Raw genomic sequence first — 19,169 nt, forward strand, 5'->3', positions numbered from 1 at the left:
GCAGGATTTTTCTTTGTAGGTAAAAAGGATGGTTCATTGAGACCTTGTATCGACTATCGACTTTTGAATAAGATTACAGTTAAATACCAGTACCCGTTACCTTTACTGACTGATCTGTTTGCTCGTATAAAGGGGGCTAAGTGGTTCACTAAGATCGATCTACGTGGTGCGTATAATTTGGTGCGGATTAAGCAGGGGGATGAGTGGAAGACCGCATTTAATACGCCTGAAGGCCATTTTGAGTATTTGGTAATGCCTTTCGGTCTCGCAAATGCCCCTTCCGTTTTTCAGTCCTTTATGCACGATATTTTCCGTGAATATCTGGATAAGTTTATGATTGTGTATTTGGATGATATTCTTGTTTTTTCGGAGGACTGGGAATCTCACGTTCAACAGGTCAGGAGAGTTTTTCAGGTTTTGCGAGCTAATTCTCTTTTTGTAAAGGGCTCAAAGTGTAGTTTTGGAGTTCAGAGAATTTCCTTTTTGGGATATATTTTTTCCCCTTCATCTATGGAGATGGACCCTGTCAAGGTCCAGGCTATTTGTGATTGGATGCAACCTACTTCTTTGAAGAGTCTGCAAAAGTTCTTGGGTTTTGCTAATTTCTATCGCCGATTTATAGCGGGTTTTTCTGCCATTGCTAAACCTTTGACTGATTTGACCAAAAAGGGTGCTGATGTTGCTAATTGGTCCTCTGCGGCTGTGGAGGCCTTTCAAGAGCTTAAGCGCCGCTTTTCTTCTGCTCCTGTGTTGCGCCAACCTGATGTGTTACTTCCGTTCCAGGTTGAGGTGGATGCTTCGGAGATCGGAGCAGGTGCAGTTTTGTCGCAGAAAGATCCTGACTGCTCAGTAATGAGACCATGTGCGTTTTTCTCCCGAAAATTTTCGCCCGCTGAGCGAAATTATGATGTGGGAAATCGGGAACTTCTGGCCATGAAGTGGGCGTTTGAGGAGTGGCGTCATTGGCTTGAGGGTGCTAGACACCAGGTGGTGGTCCTCACTGACCACAAGAATCTAATTTATCTTGAGTCGGCCAGGCGTCTGAATCCTAGACAGGCGCGCTGGTCGTTGTTTTTCTCCCGATTTAACTTTGTGGTGTCATATCTGCCTGGGTCCAAGAATGTGAAGGCGGATGCCCTCTCTAGGAGTTTTGAGCCTGACTCGCCTGGTGATTCCGAACCTACCGGCATCCTGAAGGATGGGGTGATATTGTCAGCTGTCTCCCCAGACCTGCGGCGTTCTTTGCAGGAGTTTCAGGTGGATAGGCCTGATCGCTGTCCGCCTGGTAGACTGTTTGTCCCTGATGATTGGACCAGTAGAGTTATCTCGGAGGTTCATTCTTCCGCGTTGACAGGTCATCCTGGAATTTTTGGCACCAGGGATTTGGTGTCTAGGTCCTTCTGGTGGCCTTCTTTGTCTCGAGATGTGCGCATGTTTGTGCAGTCTTGTGATGTTTGTGCTCGGGCCAAGCCCTGCTGTTCTAGGGCCAGTGGGTTGTTGTTGCCCTTGCCTATTCCTAAGAGGCCTTGGACGCACATCTCTATGGACTTTATTTCTGACCTTCCGGTTTCTCGTAGGATGTCTGTCATCTGGGTGATTTGTGACCGTTTTTCCAAGATGGTTCATTTGGTACCTTTACCCAAATTGCCCTCCTCCTCTGAGTTGGTTCCTCTATTTTTTCAGAATGTGGTGCGTTTGCATGGTATTCCTGAGAATATAGTGTCTGACAGGGGTACTCAGTTTGTGTCTAGATTTTGGCGGACGTTCTGTGCCAGGATGGGTATCGATTTGTCTTTTTCGTCTGCATTCCATCCTCAGACTAATGGCCAGACTGAGCGTACTAATCAGACCTTGGAGACTTACTTGAGGTGTTTTGTGTCCGCTGATCAGGATGATTGGCTTGACTTTTTGCCATTGGCAGAGTTTGCCCTTAACAATCGGGCTAGTTCTGCCACTTTGGTTTCTCCATTTTTTTGTAATTCAGGGTTTCACCCTCGGTTTTCGTCCGGTCAATTGGAGTCTTCGGATTGTCCTGGAGTGGATGCTGTGGTTGATAGGATGCATCAGATTTGGGGACAGGTTGTGGACAATCTGAAGTTGTCCCAGGAGAAGACTCAACAGTTCACTAATCGTCATCGGCGTATTGGTCCTCGTCTTTGTGTTGGGGACCTGGTGTGGCTGTCTTCTCGATTTGTTCCTATGAAGGTCTCGTCTCCTAAGTTTAAGCCTCGGTTTATCGGCCCTTATAGGATTCTGGAGGTTCTTAATCCTGTGTCCTTTCGTTTGGACCTCCCAGCATCTTTTAATATCCATAATGTTTTCCATCGGTCATTATTGCGGAGGTATGAGGTACCGGTTGTTCCTTCTGCTGATCCACCTGCTCCTGTGTTGGTTGAGGGTGAATTGGAGTATGTGGTGGAAAAGATCTTGGACTCCCGTGTTTCCAGACGGAAACTTCAGTATCTGGTTAAGTGGAAAGGTTATGGCCAGGAGGATAATTCTTGGGTGACAGCATCCGATGTTCATGCTCCCGATTTGGTTCGTGCATTTCATAGTGCTCATCCAGGTCGCCCTGGTGGTTCTGGTGAGGGTTCGGTGCCCCCTCCTTAAGGGGGGGGTACTGTTGTGAATTCGGTTTGTGGGCTCCCCCGGTGGTCTGTTATGGTAGTGTCTCTTATGTGCCTTCCTCCATCTCTGATTACCTGTCGCCACCCTCTTGGGGAGTTTCCTATTTAAGGCTGCTTGGCTGTTAGTCACATGCCGGCCAACAATGTGCTAGTAGCATTCTGTTGCATTCACCTGCCTCAAGTTCCAGTTCAGCTAAGTTGAATTTTGTTTCTTGTTTTGCTATTTTTGTCCAGCTATCTGCAATGTGACTCTTCAGTGCTGGAAGCTCTTGTGGACAGAAAATTACTACTCCAGTGGCATGAGTTGTCACTGGAGTTTAAAGTAATTTCTGGATGGTGTTTTTGAATAGTGATTTTTAGGTCGACCGTGAAGTAACTCTTTCCTGTCCTTCTGCTATCTAGTAAGCGGACCTCACTGTGCTAAATCTGCTGTTCATCCTACGTATGTCATTTCCTCTGAACTCACCGTCAATATCTGTGGGGGCCTACTATCATCTTTTGGGGTTCCTCACTGGAGGTAAGGCAGGCCTGTATGTTCCTCTTATAGGGGTAGTTAGATCTCCGGCTGGCGCGTGGTGTCTAGGGCATCGTAGGTACATCCCCCGGCTACTGTAAGTGTTGGGTCAGGTTCAGGTCACGGTCGACCTTAGTTTCCATCACCCGAGAGCTAGTCCGTTTTGTATTTTTTTCCCATGGTCATTGGGGTAACCATAACAGGAGGCCTGTTGTGAACTCTATTTTTGGGCTCCCTCTAGTGGTCACAAGCGGTACTGTGTAGTGTTGTCTTTCTGCAGGTTGGCAGCATCAGCTGGTTCGTTATCCTTGGTTGGTTTCCTATTTAGCTCACCTGGGTACTCAGTTCCTTGCCTGCTCTCAATGTATTCAGTGCTCTTCAGATTCCTTGTGACTACCTTGCTCCCAGTCTCTCCAAGACAAGCTAAGTTTTTGTTTGTTTATTTTTTGATTATCAGCATTCATCATGTTTCTTGTCCAGCTTGCTAAAATGTGATTTCCTCTCTTGCTGGTTGCTCTAGGGGACTGAGATTCTCCCCCCACACCGTTAGTTGGTGCGGGGGTTCTTGAAATCTCAGTGTGGATATTTTGTAAGGGTTTTTTACTGACCGCACAGACCCCTTTTCTATTTTCTGCTATCTAGTATTAGTGGGCCTCATTTGCTGAATCTGCTTTCACCCCTGTGTATGTGCCTTCCTCTTACCTCACCGTTATTATTTGTTGGGGGCTTCTATATCTTTGGGGATTATTTCTCTGGAGGCAAGTGAGGTCTTTCTTTCTCTCTAGGGGTAGTTAGTTCCTCAGGCTGGCTCGAGACGTCTAGGATTTTAGACACGTTCACCGGCTACCTTTAGTGTGTTGGATAGGTTCAGATTTGCGGTCAGTCCAGTTTGCCACCTCTCTAGAGCTTGTCCTATGTTTTGTTACTTAGCTGGAGTATTTTGTGATCCTCAACCACTAAGGATCATAACAGAGGCCGGTGCACGGAACAAAATGATCAGCTTTAGTCAGGCGATCAACTACCACCATGATTGTATTCATGCCCCCGATGTAGGCAGCTCCACAATAAAGTCCATTGATATAGACCCCCAATGGCGGGACGGAACAGGTAATGGTTGAAGAAGACCCGTAGGTACCACATGAGGAGTCTTGTAATGAGCACATACCTCGCAAGAGAGAACATAGTCCTTGGTATCCTTCAGGCAAGTTGGCCATCAGAAGAATCGGCTCAGGAACTCTTGTGTCTTCTGTACCCCCCTGTGACCAGCCAACTTGGAGTCATGTACCAACTTGAGGATCTGCAGACGGACGACCTCAGGGGTGTAGATACGTCGATCTCTGAACCACATGCCACCCTTAAAGACAAGATTAATATCCACAGGTGGGTTGGCCAGAAATACATCACCGTCATAGGCCTCCCTGCACTCCTTCCACAAGTCTTGATCGTGGATAACTCCGATGAAATTGGCATCAGATAGAATGGTCTTGGATGGGGCTCCAGGTACGGAATCCGCAGCATGGATTTGGGATAAAGCATCAGCCTTCCCATTACGAGAACCTGGACTGTACGAGATAACAAAATTAAATTGATTTAAAAATAAGTTCCAACGAGCCTGACGAGGAGAAAGACATCTAGCGGAGCTAAGGAATTCTAAATTGCGATGGTCAGTTAGCACTATGATCTGTTGTGGAGCTCCTTGAAGATGATGCCTCCATTCTTTGAAAGCTGCAATAATAGCCAGCAATTCCTTGTCTCGTAATTCTTCTCTGCTGAGGTTAGTCTACGGGAAAAGAAAGCACAAGGATGTAGCAGACCCTTCTCTCCAGTTCTTTGGGAGAGAATAGCCCCCAAAGCATTATCAGAAGCGTCCACCTCCACAATGAAAGAGATGGATCTGGGTGTATCAACAGCGGTGCTGATGTGAAACAGATCTTAAGCCGATCAAAAGCTTCTTGAGCCTGTGATGACCACTTAAAGGGCTTTTCCTTCTTTGTCAAAGAATTAATGGGATGGAGAATATCAGAAAAATTTCAAATGAAGCGTTTGTAGAAATTTGCAAAACCAATAAAACGTTGCATCTCCTTAACATTCTTGGGTACCGGCCAGTCAAGGATAGCCTGAATCTTACCAGATTCCATGTTCAGCCCCTGGGGAGAGATGATATAACCTAAGAACTGTATCTCAGAACGATGGAACTCGCATTTCTCCGGCTTAATATACAGATGGTTCTCTTTCAGATGTCTTAAAACAGTTTTGACATGTTCTTCATGTTCCTGTAGAGAGTCAGAAAAGATTAGCATATTGTCCAAATAGATCACTACAAACTGGTCCAACAAATCTCTGAAAATGTCACTTGCAAGGGGTTGAAACGTTGCAGGGGCGTTACAAAGCCCGAAGGGCATCACAAGAGATTCAAAGTGTTCATACCGGCATCTGAATGCTGTCTTCCACTCATCCCCTGGACGAATACCACCAAATTATAAGCCCCACGAAGATCCAGTTTAGAGAACACCTTAGCATGGCAGACTCTTTCCAGTAATTCGGGAATCAGAGGCAATGGGTAATGGTTTCGTACTGTAACTCAATAAGGTAAACGTACGAAACCGTTACCCTATTGAGTTCCCGATAGTCAACACATGGTCTCAGGGTCCCATCCTTCTTCTTTACAAAATAGATAGGTGCCCCTGCTGGTGAGGAAGAAGGACGTATGAAGCCTTTGGCCAGATTGTCATCAATATACTCCTTTAAGGCTTGAAGCTCAGGTGCCGCCAAAGGGTATACGTTACCAAAAGGAATAGCTGCCCCAGGAAGCAACTCAATGGGACAGTCATAATGCCTGTGTGGAGGAAGCTGATCTGCATTCTTCTTGTCACAGATGTCAGAGAACTCTTTATATGCTGGAGGTAAAGAAAATACCTGTACATGTGGTTCCGTAGCCGTGGACTCAGGGACAGCTTCTGTTAACGCTGAGTTGCTCCTTGTTGGAAAGATAATCTCCTTGGTCTCCCAGTTGATAATTGGGTTCTGAGAACGCAACCAAGGAATGCCTAAAATCACAGGAAAATGAGGAGAAGAAATTAGCAAGAAAGAAAGTTGCTCCTGATGATTAGGCTCCAACAAAATTTCAAGGGGTACGGTCTCCTGATCCACAGGCCCAGAGATTAAAGGTGACCCATCCACTGTTTCCATGGTAATTGAAGAGGTTCTTTGCTGAATTTCAATACCATGTTCCTTGGCAAATGCGATATCCATGAAATTGCCTCCTGCACCAGAGTCAATCATAGCTGCACTGGAAATCCACTGTCCTGAACACAGGATCTTAATAGGGAGAGAACAGTGAGAGTTCTTTTCCTTAAGCTCCTTGGGGGGTGAAGTCATAGAAAGTGAATGGAATACAGCGTTTAAAGGCAGGCTACATTCAGAGATGTCAGATTCATCATCACAGTTGTCATACTCCCCTACTGCTGCTAGCACCTTGTTAGGCCGTCTAGGACACTTAGGTCAATTGATCAAGAAGTGGTCAGACTGGCCGCAGTAGAAACATAGACTTTCACGAAGGCGATGCTCCCGGCGCTCATTGATCTCGCGCCTTTGAACGGAATCAATTTGCATGGGCACCTCCTCCACCTCCCAAGATGTTTTACCTGCAGGCTCTTTGTAAGGAAGGGAAAAGTTAGAAATACGGTTATATGCAGCAAACTTCTCCTGCCTACGCTCAGTAATGCGAATGTCAATGCGCACACAATGCTGTATAAATGTCTCTAGCTCTTGTGGTGACTCAGAGCGAGCTAGTTCATCTTTTACAATACTAGACAGACCCCTTTTAAAAATACGCAATTGTGCATAACTGTCCCAATTGGTATCTACCGCTAATCTCCTGAATTCAGTAGCATACTCAATAACAGAACGTTTTGCCTGGCGTAAAGACAATAAAGCAGATTCAATAAAGACATCCCACAATGGACAAAGATACTCTTGATCTCTCACACATACTAGTAGTATAGTGTCAAAGGGGTAACCATATAAGAGATCAATTCAAACAATCAAGGACACTCCCAAAACACATTAAACCAACCAGAGAATAACACATGGAGTATGAGTCCCATTTTAAAAAGGTAATCAAATACACGTTTTTATTTATATAACAATTAACTACAGAGTTTGGAAACAATAAATATTCACAGATATAATGTAGACAGCAAGGGAACTTACGGAAGAACACTGAAAAAATCACAGCAGTGACGACCCCAATAACTCACTGATAGTATTCCTTCCTAAAGTGCTAATAGTGCATATTTGAGGTAACAGAGTGTCTCAAACTGGGTAACTAACAATCAAATTCCATCCAACCCACAGTGGGGTACCACTTACCCTATCGGCATGTGTAATACTAAACCCGGTTCAACAGCTCTTACCCATTCATCAGGAGCAGAGGGGTCACCGCCGCAGCCCCAACACGCGTTTCACTTCGGCTTCGTCAGGGGGCAGTGCAGTGCATTGTATTGGGCCAGAATATATAATGCCCAGAGTACTGGATCATGTGTGCCTAATTACGGCGCATGTATCACGTCGGTCGCGCCAGGAGCTGCATCATGAGCGGCATCCAACATGGCGCCGCGGTTCACAGTCGCGGACCAGAGATGCCACTGGACAGCAGTTGTCACTACAAGGCGCCGCCCACAATGCCCTGACCGCTGGCCACGATAGACATGCGCACTAGGCACCATCAGCAGGTAATATCAACACCAAAAAGAAAAGACAAAAAACAGCACCATCGATCTCAGGAAAAGGTTTGTAGATGTCGGCGTGCAACAAGTGTCTAGTGAAAAAGAAAGGTTATACATAAAGAAGAAAAATGATGTCATTCATTTACATAAAAGAAGGTAAATGTGAAAATAAGGAAAAATATGTGGATACACCACATATTAAAAAGGAACAATAAATATATATATTGCCCAGCAGTGTCAGTGAAAACGACTATTATATATATATCCGCACATACAGTTATATGAAAAAGTTTGGGCACCCCTATTAATCTTAACCCCTTCCCGACATTTGACGTACTATCCCGTCGAGGTGGGGTGGGCCCGTATGACCGCCGACGGGATAGTACGTCATCACCGATCAGCGGCGCTCACGGGGGGAGCGCGGCCGATCGCGGCCGGGTGTCAGCTGCATATCGCAGCTGACATCCGGCACTATGTGCCAGGAGCGGTCACGGACCGCCCCCGGCACATTAACCCCCGGCACACCGCGATCAAACATGATCGCAGTGTACCGGCGGTATAGGGAAGCATCGCGCAGGGAGGGGGCTCCCTGCGGGCTTCCCTGAGACCCCCGGAGCAACGCGATGTGATCGCGTTGCTGCGAGGGTCTCCTACCTCCTTCCTGGCTGCAGGTCCCGGATCCAAGATGGCCGCGGCATCCGGGTCCTGCAGGGAAGGAGGTGGCTTACCGAGTGTCTGCTCAGAGCAGACACTTGGTAAGCCTGCAGCCCTGCACAGCAGATCGTCGATCTGGCAGAGTGCTGTGCACACTGCCAGATCAATGATCTGTGATGTCCCCCCCTGGGACAAAGTAAAAAAGTTAAAAAAAATTTTTTCCACATGTGTAAAAAAAAAAAAAAAAAAAAATCCTAAATAAATAATAATAAAAAAAAATATATTATTCCCATAAATACATTTCTTTATCTAAATAAAAAAAACAAAACAATAAAAGTACACATATTTAGTATCGCCGCGTCCGTAACGACCCAACCTATAAAACTGCCCCACTAGTTAACCCCTTCAGTAAACACCGTAAGAAAAAAAAAAAAAAAACGAGGCAAAAAACAACGCTTTATTACCATACCGCCGAACAAAAAGTGGAATAACACGCGATCAAAAAGACTGATATAAATATCCATGGTACCGCTGAAAACGTCATCTTGTCCCGCAAAAAACAAGCCGCCATACAACATTATCAGCAAAAAAATAAAAAAGTTATAGTCCTGAGAATAAAGCGATACGAAAATAATTATTTTTTCTATATTTTAGTTTTTATCGTATAAAAGCGCCAAAACATAAAAAAATGATATAAATGAGGTATCGCTGTAATCGTACTGACCCGAAGAATAAAACTGCTTTATCAATTTTACCAAACGCGGAACGGTATAAACGCCTCCCCCAAAAGAAATTCATGAATAGCTGGTTTTTGGTCATTCTGCCTCACAAAAATCGGAATAAAAAGCGATCAAAAACGGTCACGTGTCCGAAAATGTTACCAATAAAAACGTCAACTCGTCCCGCAAAAAACAAGACCTCACATGACTCTGTGGAGCAAAATGTGGAAAAATTATAGGTCTCAAAATGTGGAGACGCAAAAACTTTTTTGCTATAAAAAGCGTCGCTGGTTTCACACTTGCGTTTTTGTCTGCAGTGTTTTTTGCACAAAAAACGCATGCATTTTTTCCCTATATTTAACATTGAAAACGCATGCGGTTTTTTTGTACGCGTTTGGTCGCGTTTTCAAACGCATGCGTTTTTTTTCTGCATGCGTTCATTTTCAGAAATACAACCTGCAGTATTTTCTTGCGTTTTTAAGCACATGCGTTTGTTTGCGTTAAAAACGCATGCATTTAAACACACTGAAAAGCCACCCACCACCATCAAGGTGATAAAGGGATCCAAACCCTAACCCTAACTCTACCCCTAACCTCACCCCTAACCGTTTAATGAACATTTTCTGACAGTCATAGTGCCACGTATTTCAGTGCCACGTATTTCAGTGCCACGTATTTCAGTGCCACGTGTTTCAGTGCCACGTATTTCAGTGCCACGTATCACATATTTCAGTGCCACGTATCACGTATTTCAGTGCCACGTATCACGTATTTCAGTGCCACATATTTTAGTACCACGTATTTCAGTGCCACGTATTTCAGTGCCACGTATTTCAGTGCCACGTATTTCAGTGCCACGTATTTCAGTGCCACGTATTTCAGTGCCACGTATTTCAGTGCCACGTATCACGTATTTCAGTGCCACGTGTTTCAGTGCCACGTATTTAAGTGCCACGTATCACGTATTTCAGTGCCACGTATTTCAGTGCCACGTATTTCAGTGCCACGTGCCACGTATTTCAGTGCCACGTATTTCAGTGCCACGTATTTCAGTGCCACGTATTTCAGTGCCACGTATTTCAGTGCCACGTATCAGTGCCACGTATCACATATTTCAGTGCCACGTATTTCAGTGCCACGTATTTCAGTGCCACGTATTTCAGTGCCACGTATTTCAGTGCCACGTATTTCAGTGCCACGTATTTCAGTGCCACGTATTTCAGTGCCACGTATCACGTATTTCAGTGCCACGTGTTTCAGTGCCACGTATTTAAGTGCCACGTATCACGTATTTCAGTGCCACGTATTTCAGTGCCACGTATTTCAGTGCCACGTGCCACGTATTTCAGTGCCACGTATTTCAGTGCCACGTATTTCAGTGCCACGTATTTCAGTGCCACGTATTTCAGTGCCACGTATCAGTGCCACGTATCACATATTTCAGTGCCACGTATTTCAGTGCCACGTATTTCAGTGCCACGTATTTCAGTGCCACGTATTTCAGTGCCACGTATTTCAGTGCCACGTATTTCAGTGCCACGTATTTCAGTGCCACGTATCACGTATTTCAGTGCCACGTGTTTCAGTGCCACGTATTTAAGTGCCACGTATCACGTATTTCAGTGCCACGTATTTCAGTGCCACGTATTTCAGTGCCACGTATTTCAGTGCCACGTATTTCAGTGCCACGTATTTCAGTCACGTTTAGGGTTAGGGTTAGGGGTAGGGTTAGGGTTAGGGTTAGGGCTAGGGTTGGAGGTAAAGTTAGGGTTGGGGCTAAAGTTAGGGTTGGGGCTAAAGTTAGGGTTAGGGTTTGGATTACATTTACGTTTGGATTAGGGTTGGGATTAGAATTATGGGTGTGTCAGGGCTAGGGGTGTGGTTAGGGTTACCGTTGGGATTAGGGTTAGGGGTGTGTTTGGGTTAGGGTTTCAGGTAGAATTGGGGAGTTTCCACTGTCCAGGCACATCAGGGGCTCTACAAGCGCGACATGGCGTCCAATCTCAATTCCAGCCAATTCTGTGTTGAAAAAGTAAAACAGTGCTCCTTCCCTTCCGAGCTCTCCCGTGCGCCCAAAAAGGGGTTTACCCCAACATATGTGTTATCAGCGTACTCGGGACAAATTGAACAACAACTTCTGGGGTCCAAGTTCTCTTGTTATCCTTAGGAAAATAAAAATTTGGGGGGCTAAAAATCATTTTTGTGGGAAAAAAAAGATGTTTTATTTTCACGGCTCTGCGTTATAAACTGTAGTGAAACACTTGGGGGTTCAAAGTTCTCACAACACATCTAGATAAGTTCCTTGGGAGGTCTAGTTTCCAATATGGGGTCACTTGTGGGGGGTTTGTACTGTTTGGGTACATCAGGGGCTCTGCAAATGCAACGTGACGCCTGCAGACCAATCCATTTAAGGCTGCATTCCAAATGGCGCTCCTTCCCTTCCGAGCTCTGTCATGCACCCAAACAGTGGTTCCCCCCCACATATGGGGTATCAGCGTACTCAGGACAAATTGGACAACAACTTTTGGGGTCTAATTTATCCTGTTACCCTTGTGAAAATACAAAACTGGGGGCTAAAAAATCATTTTTGTGAAAAAAAAAAAGAATTTTTATTTTCACGGCTTTGCGCTATAAACTTTAGTGAAACACTTGGGGGTTCAAAGTTCTCAAAACACATCTAGATAAGTTCTTTGGGAGGTCTAGTTTCCAATATGGGGTCACTTGTGGGGGGTTTGTACTGTTTGGGTACATCAGGGGCTCTGCAAATGCAACGTGACGGCTGCTGACCAATCCATTTAAGTCTGCATTCCAAATGGCGCTCCTTCCCTTCCGAGCTCTGTCATGCGCCCAAACAGTGGTTCCCCCCCACATATGGGGTATCAGCGTACTCAGGACAAATTGGAAAACAAATTTTGGGGTCCAATTTATTCTGTTACCCTTGTAAAAATACAAAGCTGGGTGCTAAAAAATCATTTTTGAGAAAAAAAATAAAAATTATTTTCACGGCTCTGCGTTATAATCTGTAGTGAAACACTTGGGGGTTCAAAGCTCTCAAAACACATCTAGATAAGTTCCTTAGGGGGTCTACTTTCCAAAATGGTGTCACTTGTAGGGAGTTTCAATGTTTAGGCACATCAGGGGCTCTCCAAACGCAACATGGCGTCCCATCTCAATTCCAGTCAATTTTGCATTGAAAAGTCAAATGGCGCTCCTTCCCTTCCAAGCTCTGCCATGCGCCCAAACAATGGTTTACACCCACATATGGGGTATCAGCGTACTCAGGACAAATTGCACAACATTTTTTGGGGTCCAATTTCTTCTCTTACCCTTGGGAAAATAAAAAATTGGGGGCGAAAAGATCATTTTTGTGAAAAAATATGATTTTTTATTTTTACGGCTCTGCATTATAAACTTCTGTGAAGCACTTGGTGGGTCAAAGTGCTCACCACACATCAAGATAAGTTCCTTAGGGGGTCTACTTTCCAAAATGGTGTCACTTGTAGGGGGTTTCAGTGTTTAGGCACATCAGGGGCTCTCCAAACGCAACATGGCGTCCCATCTCAATTCCAGTCAATTTTGCATTGAAAAGTCAAATGGCGCTCCTTCCCTTCCAAGCTCTGCCATGCGCCCAAACAATGGTTTACACCCACATATGGGGTATCAGCGTACTCAGGACAAATTGCACAACATTTTTTGGGGTCCAATTTCTTCTCTTACCCTTGGGAAAATAAAAAATTGGGGGCAAAAAGATCATTTTTGTGAAAAAATATGATTTTTTATTTTTACGGCTCTGCATTATAAACTTCTGTGAAGCACTTGGTGGGTCAAAGTGCTCACCACACATCTAGATAAGTTCCTTAGGGGGTCTACTTTCCAAAATGGTGTCACTTGTAGGGAGTTTCAATGTTTAGGCACATCAGGGGCTCTCCAAACGCAACATGGCGTCCCATCTCAATTCCAGTCAATTTTGCATTGAAAAGTCAAATGGCGCTCCTTCCCTTCCAAGCTCTGCCATGCGCCCAAACAATGGTTTACACCCACATATGGGGTATCAGCGTACTCAGGACAAATTGCACAACATTTTTTGGGGTCCAATTTCTTCTCTTACCCTTGGGAAAATAAAAAATTGGGGGCGAAAAGATCATTTTTGTGAAAAAATATGATTTTTTATTTTTACGGCTCTGCATTATAAACTTCTGTGAAGCACTTGGTGGGTCAAAGTGCTCACCACACATCAAGATAAGTTCCTTAGGGGGTCTACTTTCCAAAATGGTGTCACTTGTAGGGGGTTTCAGTGTTTAGGCACATCAGGGGCTCTCCAAACGCAACATGGCGTCCCATCTCAATTCCAGTCAATTTTGCATTGAAAAGTCAAATGGCGCTCCTTCCCTTCCAAGCTCTGCCATGCGCCCAAACAATGGTTTACACCCACATATGGGGTATCAGCGTACTCAGGACAAATTGCACAACATTTTTTGGGGTCCAATTTCTTCTCTTACCCTTGGGAAAATAAAAAATTGGGGGCGAAAAGATCATTTTTGTGAAAAAATATGATTTTTTATTTTTACGGCTCTGCATTATAAACTTCTGTGAAGCACTTGGTGGGTCAAAGTGCTCACCACACATCAAGATAAGTTCCTTAGGGGGTCTACTTTCCAAAATGGTGTCACTTGTAGGGGGTTTCAGTGTTTAGGCACATCAGGGGCTCTCCAAACGCAACATGGCGTCCCATCTCAATTCCAGTCAATTTTGCATTGAAAAGTCAAATGGCGCTCCTTTCCTTCCGAGCTCTGCCATACGCCCAAACAGTGGTTTACCCTCACATATGGGGTATCAGCGTACTCAGGACAAATTGTACAACAACTTTGGGGGTCCATTTTCTCCTGTTACCCTTGGTAAAATAAAACAAATTGGAGCTGAAATAAATTGTGTGTGAAAAAAAGTTAAATGCTCATTTTTATTTAAACATTCAAAAAATTCCTGTGAAACACCTGAAGGGTTAATAAACTTCTTGAATGTGGTTTTGAGCACCTTGAGGGGTGCAGTTTTTAGAATGGTGTCACACTTGAGTATTTTCTATCATATAGACCCCTCAAAATGACTTCAAATGAGATGTGGTCCCTAAAAAAAAATGGTGTTGTAAAAATGAGAAATTGCTGGTCAACTTTTAACCCTTATAACTCCGTCACAAAAAAAAATTTTGGTTCCAAAATTGTACTGATGTAAAGTAGACATGTGGGAAATGTTACTTATTAAGTATTTTGCGTGACATATGTCTGTGATTTAAGGGCATAAAAATTCAAAGTTGGAAAATTGCGAAATTTTCAAAATTTTCGCCAAATATTCGTTTTTTTCACAAATAAATGCAAGTTATATCGAATAAATTTTACCACTAACATGAAGTACAATATGTCACGAGAAAACAATGTCAGAATCGCCAAGATCCGTCAAAGCGTTCCAGAGTTATAGCCTCATAAAGGGACAGTGGTCAGAATTGTAAAAATTGGCCCGGTCATTAACGTGCAAACCACCCTTGGGGGTGAAGGGGTTAAGCTTAATGTTTTATAAAAATTGTTTTTTTTGCAACAGCTATTTCAGTTTCATATATCTAATAACTGTTGGACACAGTAATGTTTCTGCCTTGAAATGTGGTTTATTGTACTAACAGAAAATGAGCAATCTGCATTCAAACAAAATTTGACAGGTGCATAAGTATGGGCACCTCACCAGAAAAGTGACATTAATACTTAGTAGATCCTCCTTTTGCAAAAATAACAGCCTCTAGTCGCTTCCTGTAGCTTTTAATGAGTTCCTGGATCCTGGATGAAGGTATTTTTGACCATTCCTCTTTACAAAACAATTCCAGTTCAGTTAAGTTTGATGGTCGCCGAGCATTTACAGCCCTCTTCAAATGATCCCACAGATGTTCAATGATATTCAGGTCTGGGGACTGGGATGGCCATTCCAGAACAGTGTAATTGTTCCTCTGCATGAATGCCTGAGTAGATTTGGAGCGGTGATTTGGATCATTGTCTTGCTCAAAGATCTATCCCCTGCATAACTTCAACGTTGTCACTGATTCATGAACATTATTGCCAAGAATCTGCTGATACTGAGAGGAATCCATGCGTCCCTCAACTTTAACAAGATTCCCGGTGCCGGCATTGGCCACACAGCCCCAAAGCATGATGGAACCTCCACCAAATTTTACTGTGGGTAGCAAGTGTTTTTCTTGGAATGCTGTGTTTTTTTGCCGCCATGCATAACGCCTTTTTGTATGACCAAACAACTCAATCTTGGTTTCATCAGTCCACAGGACCTTCTTCCAAAAAGAAATTGGCTTCTCCAAATGTGCTTTTGCATACCTCAACTGACTCTGTTTGTGGTGTGCTTGCAGAAACGGCTTCTTTCGCATCACTCTCCCATACAGCTTCTCCTTGTGCAAAGTGTGTTGTATAGTTGACCGATGCACAGTGACACCATCTGCAGCAAGTTGATGCTGCAGCTCTTTGGAGGTGGTCTGAGGATTGTCCTTGACTGATCTCACCATTCTTCTTCTCTGCCTTTCTGATGTTTTTCTTGGCCTGCCACTTCTGGCCTTAACAAGAACTGTACCTGTGTTCTTCCATTTCCTTACTATGTTCCTCACAGTGGAAATTGACAGGTTAAATCTCTGTGACAGCTTTTTGTATCCTTCCCCTGAACAACTATGTTGAATAATCTTTGTTTTCAGATCATTTGACAGTTGTTTTGAGGAGCCCGTGATGCCACTCTTCAGAGGCGATTCAAACAGGAGAACAACTTGCAAGTGGCCACTATAAGTAGCTTTTCTCATGATTGCATACACCTGGCTATGAAGTTCAAAGTTCAATGAGGTTACAAAACCAAAAAAGTGCTTTAGTAAGTCAGTAAAAAGTAGGTAGGAGTATTTAAAACAAGAAAATGATAAGGGTGCCCATACTTATGCACCTGTCAAATTTTGTTTGAATGCAGATTGCACATTCTCTGTTAGTACAATAAACCTCATTTCAAGGCAGAAACATTACTGTGTCCAACAGTTATTAGATATATGAAACTGAAATAGCTGTTGCAAAAAAAACAATTTTTATAAAACATTAAGCTTAAGATTAATAGGGGTGCCCAAACTTTTTCATATAACTGTATGTGCATCAAGAACAAAATAATAATTATCATAACCCCAATATACCCATATCATATCAAACCCCAAAAATAAGTGATATATATATAAGACATAATGACAAAAAATACATATAGTACAAATATAAAAATACATAAAAATAAATAAACATAATTAAGATGTGAAGAAATCTCCACTTTATATTGCAAGCCAGACGATATCCCATTTCTCGATCATATACATGATCATGGTGAGAAGACCTAATGGTAGTGCTTCAATCAGGAGCCGTGCCATACTGATCCATACATCCTATCCGGACGACTCTATACTTTAGCACATATGCGATGGAGGGCATATAGAAAACTATATAAAGAATAATAAGCAGACATAGACAGAGAATTAACCAACAGCACAATACACAACACAACAATAAAAAACAAATAAAATAAGGAGACCTATTATTATAAAAAGGAACTGAAACTAAGATGTTCATTGAGCCCTAATATAGAAATGGTATCTAGTAGGGTTATTCACCTGCATTCACATTGTGCCAGTTTGCGTTTCAGATCCCCTCCTCTGATGCCAGCACGCACCTTATCAATCCCCCATACTTTTAAATGTTTGGGGTTACATTGATGGTGTATACGAAAATGTCTGGGTATTGGTTTCAAATTGTCCACATCGTCCACGTCTCGTGCTCCCATAATGTCGCGTACATGTTCACGGACGCGTATACGCAATTCACGTGAAGTTAATCCAATATAAATCAAATTGCATGTACATACAGCATAATACACCACGTAGGTAGAGCTACATTTGATGTGCTCCCTTATTTGAAAGTTTTTTTCCACCCGATGACTTGAACGATGTGGACCTCACTAGATTTTTACACGCAAGACAACTCCCACATGGAAAAAAGCCATTTCTCTGTTGTCCCACTCCAAAAAGACTAGGGTTTTTTGCGACATAGTGGCTATGTACCACCATGTCGCGTATATTAGTACTTCTGCGTGCTGTCATCAGAGGCCAATCCGACAGATGTTTGCGTAACACTGAATCCGTCAATAAGACAGACCAGTGTTTATTCATGATGGATCTCATCAAATCCCATCTGTGATTATACGTGGATACGAACCTTGGTTGCCGGTCCCATTCTCTTTTCTTACCATTATCCTTCTTCACCTCAACCAATAAATCATTTCTTCTGGTCTTTTTAGCTCTTAGATACCCCTTCTTAATCGCATGGCCACTATACCCACGTGCCTTAAATCTCTCCCCAAGGTCCACCGCCTGCCTCTCAAACATGGAATCAGAGGTACAAATCCAAAGATTCAGCGGTTGCACGGCGATTAGGATCATCACACATTAATGCCATAGCGGCCAAGAAATCATCCAAGTTATTTAACCGTGGGTCACGAGACTCAATCATCGGATTAGCCCAGGCGAGCGCTCGTGCAGTCAGCAGCATTATTACACACAATACTTTAGATCTATCATTAGGAAAACGGTCAGCATGCACATCAAAATATAGCATACATTGATTCACAAAGCCACGAAATTTGTCGCGATCACCATTAAATCTGAATGGGGGCAACTTAGGTGGGCTAGCTGGTGGCGGTTGCCCAGAGGGAAAAGTCGCTTGTGCAGCTATTTGCGTGCTTATGTCCTGAAAAGCCCGTCCATACTGGGACTCTATGCCAGCAAGTTTGTTTTCCTGGGCTGCCATGCGGGTGCTTAAGTCCTGCAAAGTCTGTCCAAACACTTGTTAATTGAGTTCAAAGCTTCCAAACTTCTTTTGCAGACCTTCCACATCTTTCTGCAGTGATCTAATTATGGAAAACACCTGCTCTAGTCTGCTTTCTGCAGTCATTGTTCCAGCAGTCTCCTTTTTTTTAGGCTAGAGTATCCTGTAATAATTATAGGAGATAACTCAGGAGACTCTTTGCGTGGAACAAGACAACTACAGGACACAGTTTTATAAGTGGTAAAGTCTATATTATCACACGGTGATTCAAACAGGTGCAGAGAGAAACTCAAGTCCACAACACTTGGTGCAAATATCAAATGCAGCTGGAAGCAAACACGAGCAGCAGATGAAGGAGGATTACTGGAACTGGTGTATGCAGCAGGAACTCAGAACAGGTTCACAGGAGCAGGTATATAGCCAGGGAGTCACCAGAGGTCAGGAGCTGGATGCAAGGCAGAATACTCTAGCACAGACTGAAGGCTGGGGTGGAGTTTTATAGCAGGAAGACACAGTGCACATGAGACCAAAGATGCCATCTTGGAAAAAGGCAGTAATGCACAAAAGGTAATAAAAAATGTTCAGAGTCCTGACAGTCGTGACACCACCTGTGGTGTTCGGTCAACAAGGGGAACTGACACTGCTTTAAAGGAGTCCTCTGGGGGACGTTGTTGCAGCATTGATGGTGACGCTTCACACAGGTGAAGCAGGGTCCCAAAGGGTCCTAGACTGTATGGTGGTGATGGTGTTTGCCGGTCAATGAGTAAAGGACACAAGTTGTAAAGTCTTTACCTGGTTTACTGTAGTTCGAAGGCCACAGTCCAAGATACCACCAACAGGTACATTAGGAGTCCAGGCGACCCGGAAACAAGTGGACAACTCTATACTGCCATGTTATCATAAATGACTTTATCTATGGTGTTATGTTTATTGTGGTCATTATGATGTTGCAGAGTACCTAGACCCTTCTTTTTCCCTGTATGTATACATATTTATGCATGGGGTATGAATGATAGTATCTGTCTCTTTACTTACATCTAGTGTTG

This window comes from Ranitomeya variabilis, chromosome 1 (assembly GCF_051348905.1).
Source record: "Ranitomeya variabilis isolate aRanVar5 chromosome 1, aRanVar5.hap1, whole genome shotgun sequence".
Lineage (NCBI taxonomy): Eukaryota > Metazoa > Chordata > Amphibia > Anura > Dendrobatidae > Ranitomeya > Ranitomeya variabilis.